The sequence below is a fragment of the Atta cephalotes genome (assembly GCF_000143395.1).
Source record: "Atta cephalotes unplaced genomic scaffold scaffold00011, whole genome shotgun sequence".
NCBI classification, from domain to species: Eukaryota; Metazoa; Arthropoda; class Insecta; order Hymenoptera; family Formicidae; genus Atta; species Atta cephalotes.
The window spans coordinates 2,953,815-2,961,551 of NW_012130075.1; the positions used below are offsets into that span (position 1 = coordinate 2,953,815).

Sequence of the window (7,737 nt, forward strand, 5' to 3'; positions counted from 1 at the left end):
ACAGTGTGAATGGCTTGTGTCGTATCATGTCTAATCGTGTGCAAAGTAACAATAAAAGAAATTGCAAAATTACCGTTACCAAAAAAATGTAACTTTGTTATCATTACAATTACCAAAGAAAAAAGTAACGCAATTATCAGTATGTAAAGTTATCAAAAAAATAATTATAACTTCGTTACAAATAACGAGTTCCATTCTCTGAACAATAAAGGTGTAATGATGTCACACCGTGTCATGTGTGTTTCCTATTGGAAGGCATCCAACAGGGAACGCTTACTTACAATTGTTGAGTCCTGAACGCAGCTAATATCGTAGGAGTACTGTTTTTAGAATTCCATTTCTTGCATGATGCGCATAGAAACATAGAAGTTCGTTCCGTTTCTCTTCATGCACTTCCTGCATGCATGATTCAACCTATCGCCAATTGACCCCGCTTCTTCCGGTGCATGAGACCGCATGTAGTGCTTCATCTCTCTAGCTGAGGCAGTTCAACATATTTTAATGCATTCAACATATTTTAACGCGAAACTGAAATCATAGGTGGTTTGACTGGGGCGAGTGTACTCAAAATCACGTAAGGGATACATAAGTAGAGTGCTCAGAATACTCAAAAAATTTTTTTAATTTAACATTTCATATATTACATATATTATATAATATATATATGATATAATACTTTGATATTACCGAAAAATTATGCGTATATTATGGTATTATGAAAATTCCTGTTGAATACTAGTACTTATCGTCCAATACTAATATTTGGATCTCGGTTTTGCGTATAGCGTTATAGAATATCGATTTTTAGTCCCTGATTTATATAATACTGGAAAATTAATATATTGACATATTACCGCTTTTATGTATAATTGTAGCAAAAAATTCCTGAAATTAGATTTTGACGAATATGTGCTGTTTTCATGTGGTTTGAATAATAAAGATTGTATACAGAATCTTATCATTTATTCTATAATGCAGAAATGTACTTCTAAATTTCTATTGCTAATTATTTCTGAAAAAAATGAAAAATTTTTGACAGTATTTCAAATCTAACCTTAAAATCTTTATATTTTAATAATTATAATTTCTCTCTTATAATTTCAAATTGCTTCACAGTGAATCGATTTCGGATTTTGTTATAAGTGTCTGAACTTATGTAAGAATAATCTGTAAAATTTTTGTTAAATTTTTAATATTTTAGAAATAGGTATTAAACATCCTTTTTAGATATTTTGGTAATATGTTTTATTTTCTTTTCCTGCAGAATAAGATTGTAAGTGTTGCTCGAAAAATATAAATATTCTTCTTGTTAAAAAAGAAGATGTAACAGTAATTACTGAATGCATTTGTAATTCAATCAATTTTAAATTGTCATGTTCACTGCGTAAATTCACTGTGAATCCGTTCTGTTACTAAAACCGCATTGGAGAAACGGAATGTATCTTGTACTCCATGCCATGCACTAAATACTCATGCGCTTCATGCAAGAAACGGAACGCACCTAGTCGTTGATAACCATACAACTAGAAACAGTATTCCTACGACATTGACTGCTTGTGCGACTATTGTAGATGAGACTTAAAGGAGCACGGCAATGTCTCGCGTCTTTCTTATTATAAGCTGTATTTGGCTTAATGTCGAGACACTATCATGTCTCCAGAACAACTCGTGATGCGAACGATTTTCTTCGATTATTACTCATTCTCACATACAGAGTATCTCCATTCTTTATTTTCGTGAAAGAGAGAAGAAATTCATTCCTTTGCGGAGTGTTAGATTATTTCTTGAAGAATATTTCTGGATATCGCTCAACAAATTGCAAAGAATTTCCGTAAAATACATATTTTTTATTCATTTATTTTTTTGTAACTTTCAATAGATTCGATAAATTGGCCGAATGGTGTGCTTTGACGGGAATAATGAATCTTTTGTCGGGCATTATTTACATATTGTGTTGTCATTATTTTCGATCATTATGATGCTTGTGAATTTTGATAATTCAGGTGGAAGATATTGATTTTTACATTTTTTACCTTTTAATAGTCGAGAAGGTTCGTTAAATCAAGTGAATCGTGCGGTTCGAGAGATACGCACACACGCATACACATTAATTATATCCTTTTTTTTTATTTCATTATTACAGGTGTTCATGTAATCTACGTTATACATATATTTACACCATACTTACAAGCTTAATTATACAAGCTTAATTATAGGTACAATAATACCGACAGCTCATGTCACTTATTTGTAACCTTTAGTTTATTTTTTCTACTTTATAAATAAATTTATTATTTTATTTTAAAATGAATATCCTTACTTAATAATATATTTATTTTAAGATATCTCGTATCTCTTCTTCATTATCTGAATTTGCACGTGATCCAGCTCCACGTGGATCAAAGGAATTAAGTTCCTTGATCCAAAAGAAGAACCAACGTTCGCACTGTTCATAGGAAAGGTGTTATAGCGTTCCTTCGGGACGTTGACCATATTCCAGGCATTATTCCATAAAAAACGTTCGACTCTCGAGTATTTGCCTCTGTGCGTATATCTGCGAGACAGAATTTAACCGTTCTTCCATATCCTCTCCAATTTCCTTCATTAGCTCTCCGATCAATTTTTCAAGGGTTTAAACATAACAATTGAAATTAATTATTAATTACATTTTATTTGTAAATAATTACTCGTATATATCTGATACATCAATTATAAAGAATATAGCGACTTTATCTGAAGTACTGAATCATGATTACAAAGTTCAACTTCAAAGAAGTTGCAGATATCGCATACTGTTTATCACTTCAATAAAAATGTATATATAGGAATATCCGTATGTTAGTAGAATTTTAGAGTAAGTAATGTTTTGCAGAATCACATACGTTTATTGTTTTCTTGTTATTTAAAAGAAACAAAGAAATCCATAATTAAATTTATATTATCAAAATCAGATTTGTAAGTTATTTCACTCATAATATTCAGTCTTATTTTGACAATGAATTCTATGATGATTACAGATGTTAAAAGATTTTTATTTCCTATTAATTATATTCTAGATATATTTTCTCAAGAGAGAAAGATTCTGAATTTTAGAACAATAAGCGTATTTATTTGCAGAAAAAAAATATTATCTTTTTATAGAGAAATCTTTACCAGAAAAATTTAATTGCAAATCGAATTATTTCGATGAAACTGAAGTTATAAAACCGATTTATTTGGATGAAATGTCAGAACATTGTAATTGTTTGTATTTTTCCATTGTACGTAATTAATAATTATATCATTATTGATTATGTCATTACATGTAATTCATTTGATTAATAATTGTTAATTTTAGTGGAGAAATAATTGATAGGCAGCAGAATAATATGATTGAAATATCAGAGATACTTTATTTTACGTATAATGATTGTTTAGACAATAATTGAAAATGGTAATAAATTGGAGAAGGACAAAACAGGAACAATCATAATACACTTAATTTATTTAGTAGATATAATACAAATAATTTGGAACATCGTAATCACCATAACGTACATATTTTAAGATAGCCTCATATTCGATAAATATCTAGCAAACGCACATACAAGTGTTTAATGTGTTTAATATGTATGATATCTTACGGATATCTTATAATTAGATAACATCTAGAGGATTAAAAAAAACACGCTTATTCTCTCCCCCCAGTAGGATGTAAAGAAATTTAAAGAAATCCCATTTCGAAACGTATAAATCCTAGCTGGTGATGGGGAAAATCGCGAAATTCGTGCATTATATAATCTTCATTATTTATTTTCATTACTGATTGTAAGATACAAGGTGGCAATAATATTCATGAAGTCCTGTGTTTATTAAAATTATCTGGATAATAATTTAATAAACACAGCTAATAAATAACATCAATTTGTTATCTGGATAATAATGTACTTAAAAAAGCAAACTTGGAGTTAATTACATCTTATTAGAGATCAAACCATTATACCAACATTCTGCACTAAAAGATTTCCATCGGTTGATAAATTGAAAATCGCTCTTTTAGATGTTCTCGGTAAAAAAATTTTTATAAATGAATATATATAAATATGAATAAACATACATAAATATATTCATAAACACACATAATTTTATATGGAATATGTCCATGTTTATATATCCTTCTTTCTTCTGTAAAATTATTTTTTAATGTAATAGAAATGACAATAGTAATATGAAAACGTTAAAAATGGATAATTTTCACACTATTTATTTTAGAAAAAAATCAAGTTTGAAGAAATGTAAAAAAATTATTTACATAATTATATATAAAATTATGCATAATTGTGTATGAGCAATTTTCTTAACATTTTTCCAAACTTGTTTTTTTCTAAAATAAACAATGCTAAAATTGTCCCTTTAATTATTTTTTATGTTTTCACATTACTACTATTCTGTTATACTAAAAAATAATTTTACAAAAGAAAGAGGGATATATGAATATGTATGGACATATTTCATATATGATTATACATGTTTATAAACATTTGTGTATATTTATACATATTAACATTAAAAATTACCGGATCTCGTTGATTCAAAGTAGAATTTATCAATGAAACAATAAGTATTTATGCATTCCCAAGTGATTTAAAATTAAAAATAGTCATTTTGAACGTTATTATTATTTAATATTTAATTCGATATAACACTCCAGAATTTTAGGATTTAACTAGCACTCGCAATTATATAATTTTCCAATGTTATAATTCAATATTATAAAAAAATGAACAATTTGTATATTACATATGATGACAATATTATTATAAAACAATATTAAATAACAATCGGCAAATTCCTACTAGAATTTTTTTCGTAATTATATACAAATTATTTATTCTGCAGAAATATCAACAAGAAGATAGAGAATAATAAATTACTACAAGAATATTTTATCATATACATATATCAACGATTGTGAATTCATTTTCACTAAGAAATAAAAAAAATGATAGAAAACGATAAAATTTTTATTTAATAATCAAAAGTAAGACAATATATTATGATAGAAAATGATAACGCTTTGTGTGTAAATCTTATCGATTCTTATATTTTTCCTTTGTTGTTGTTATTACTACTAAAAGCAATACCATCCCGATCTTATTTATATACAGATATTTTATTGAAATATACTAGATATTATTTACTCAGTCGTCTTTCAGATTGCATTTGGAAATCTGGAACAACTTAATTCTTTCGAGGATTCTTTCGAGATAAATTGTGTGATAGTCATGATACTTGGTAGTTAATTTATTAAAACACAATTTTTTTCAATTGCAATAAAGTAACGAAGATGTGAAGAAAAAAAAGACATAAAAATCAGTAAATAAAAAGACAAAAAATCAGGAGAAACAAGATAAATTTAAGCAAATGGACGAAGGAGCTCAGACACTTTCTATAGTTTTGACTGACGAAGAATGAGAGTTTGAAACGTGACAAGGTTAGTATAATGAAGAATGAGTTCATGAACTTTAAATTGTAAAAAATAAATGCAATAAATATAAATTTTTTATTAGACAAAAAAGAAAAGTCGGGAGGCACCAGAAGGTAGCACTTCCGATATAGAAAAAATGAAACAGATGAGCACAGAAAGCAATGATTTCACAAACAATCAACAAAATATCGGCGATTCTCGAAGCAGTTTAAAAAACAGTGAAAAAGATTTATATTCAATAACATCTGGAATGAAATATTTCATGCATACGTATCAAGTTTTTGATTCTAAAGTTAAGAAAGAAAGCTAGAAAAATGGCTATTCAGATAATGAAACAAATTGGGTACGCAATAATGATTGTGGAACCAGGAAGGTTTGCAACGAAATATGCTTCTTCAGCACCTTATCATTTATTTTTTACTAGAGTCGAAAATTCCGAAGAAACTTATAATCAACAATTCTCCATAACTTTTTCTGAGATTCTCGACTGTAGTCTTGGAGAAATTGTTAATAGTCTTCATTTAATTTTTACCACAGATGTCGGGTGATTATATTTGCAATATATGTTAGCTGGTCAACGTACTGACATGACAATTCTGTACAAACATAGAGTATGTCCATGTCATGAGGAATTAAGTAAAAACATTACTATAATAAAGGTAGATAAAGACGAGTTCTCGAGCCATCATACGAACATCACGATCCTGCAATATAGTAATGAGATTAGGGTGGTTGTCTCTACTGCTGCCTATATTCTGATGTTTGAAAAAACAGGACACAAGGCTTCGTTAAATACGCATAGATATTTCTTGTTGTCGTATGAGCTTTGTCTATAAACATCTTTTTATTATGTCCTGATTAGATTATGGATCTCGCCTCATCTGCCCTGTCAGAATCCGCAAATCCTGATGATGGGGAATCTCCAACGGATTTTAAAAAGGATCTTGTGCGAAATCTGAGTAAATATGAACAACCGGCTTTGACGCAGTGGATACGTGCAGTGCAGATGACGGATTTTTCTGATATAAATGTGTTTCTCGTTGCTTCTATTCCCGGAATTCACGAAGCTGACGAAGCCGACTTTTGGGGACAGAGGAAATTAGCATACGTTCTATCGCGCTTTGCCACGCTGCCGTCAGATGCACAGTGGCCTATAGTAGCACTGAGTTCCGGTGTAGGCTGCTTTCGTTCAAAGTTCGAAAGTGGGTTGTTACAAGACATAATTTGGTGTATGTCGAAGGAAACTTCTAAAGATTCAAAGAATCCTCCACATTTTCAGTTTATTTATCCGTCAATAGCGAATTATAAGCAAAGCTTTGATTTTCGAGTTTTAAGTACCCCCTTGTTGTACAGTGCAGAAAATCATTTTAAACAACAGTGGCTAGAATCATATTTATAGTAAGTTACAATTATTTATTTTTATTTTATTTCAGTATTTACGCTTATGTTTTTATATCTTAGAAGTAATCCATTTTTTCTACAGATAAAATTTTATATTTATTTCTTAATTTTTATAGTCAATGGAAAGCTACGCGAACAGGACGAGATCGTGCGATGCCTAATATTAAATACTACACAAGAATTTCTCCCGATTCGAAAAAAATTCCCTGGTTTTTGCTTACCAGTGCAAATCTGAGCAAAGCTGCATGGGGATCAAGCAAACAATATGGTTATAGTATAGGGAACTACAAGGCCGGCGTCGTATTCATATCAAAATTTATCGTAGGCACTATATTATTATTTAATTTCTGACATATCAAATTAAAGAATGTATATTATGGAGTTATGTTTAAGATGTGTATTTTAGTTCTATTAATATTAACTATTATACTTCAAACTCGTTTGTATTTAGACTGTAACAACATTTCCTATTGGGATTGGGGGACACTTTTCCTATGAGAAGAAGATACAGACATTCCAATATTTCCCATACGATCTTCCATTAAGCCAATATGAATCAGGCGATAGTCTTTTTGTCAACGAATTTGTCAACTCTCTAAGGTTTAGGCGTGCAGGCAAGAAATAAAAAACGTTTTAATGCCTCCGGTTCATGAGACCGCATGAAGTCATCTCTCGAGCTGAAGCAGTTCATGCAGCTTGTGCATTCAACATATTTTAGCGCGAAACAGAAATCATGAGTGGTTCGGTTGGGGCGAGTGTACTTAAAATCACGTAAGGGATACATAAATAGAGTGCTCAGAATACTCAAAAAATTTTTTTAATTTAACATTTTCATATATTACATATATTATATACATTACATATATTAT

The 7,737-nt window shown here is 29.5% G+C and overlaps 1 pseudogene; it reads left to right on the top strand.

The window, feature by feature from the left end:
• The first annotated feature begins 5,403 nt into the window (after positions 1–5,403).
• Positions 5,404–7,493, top strand: LOC105617122 (annotated as a pseudogene).
• Positions 7,494–7,737: the final 244 nt, after the last annotated feature.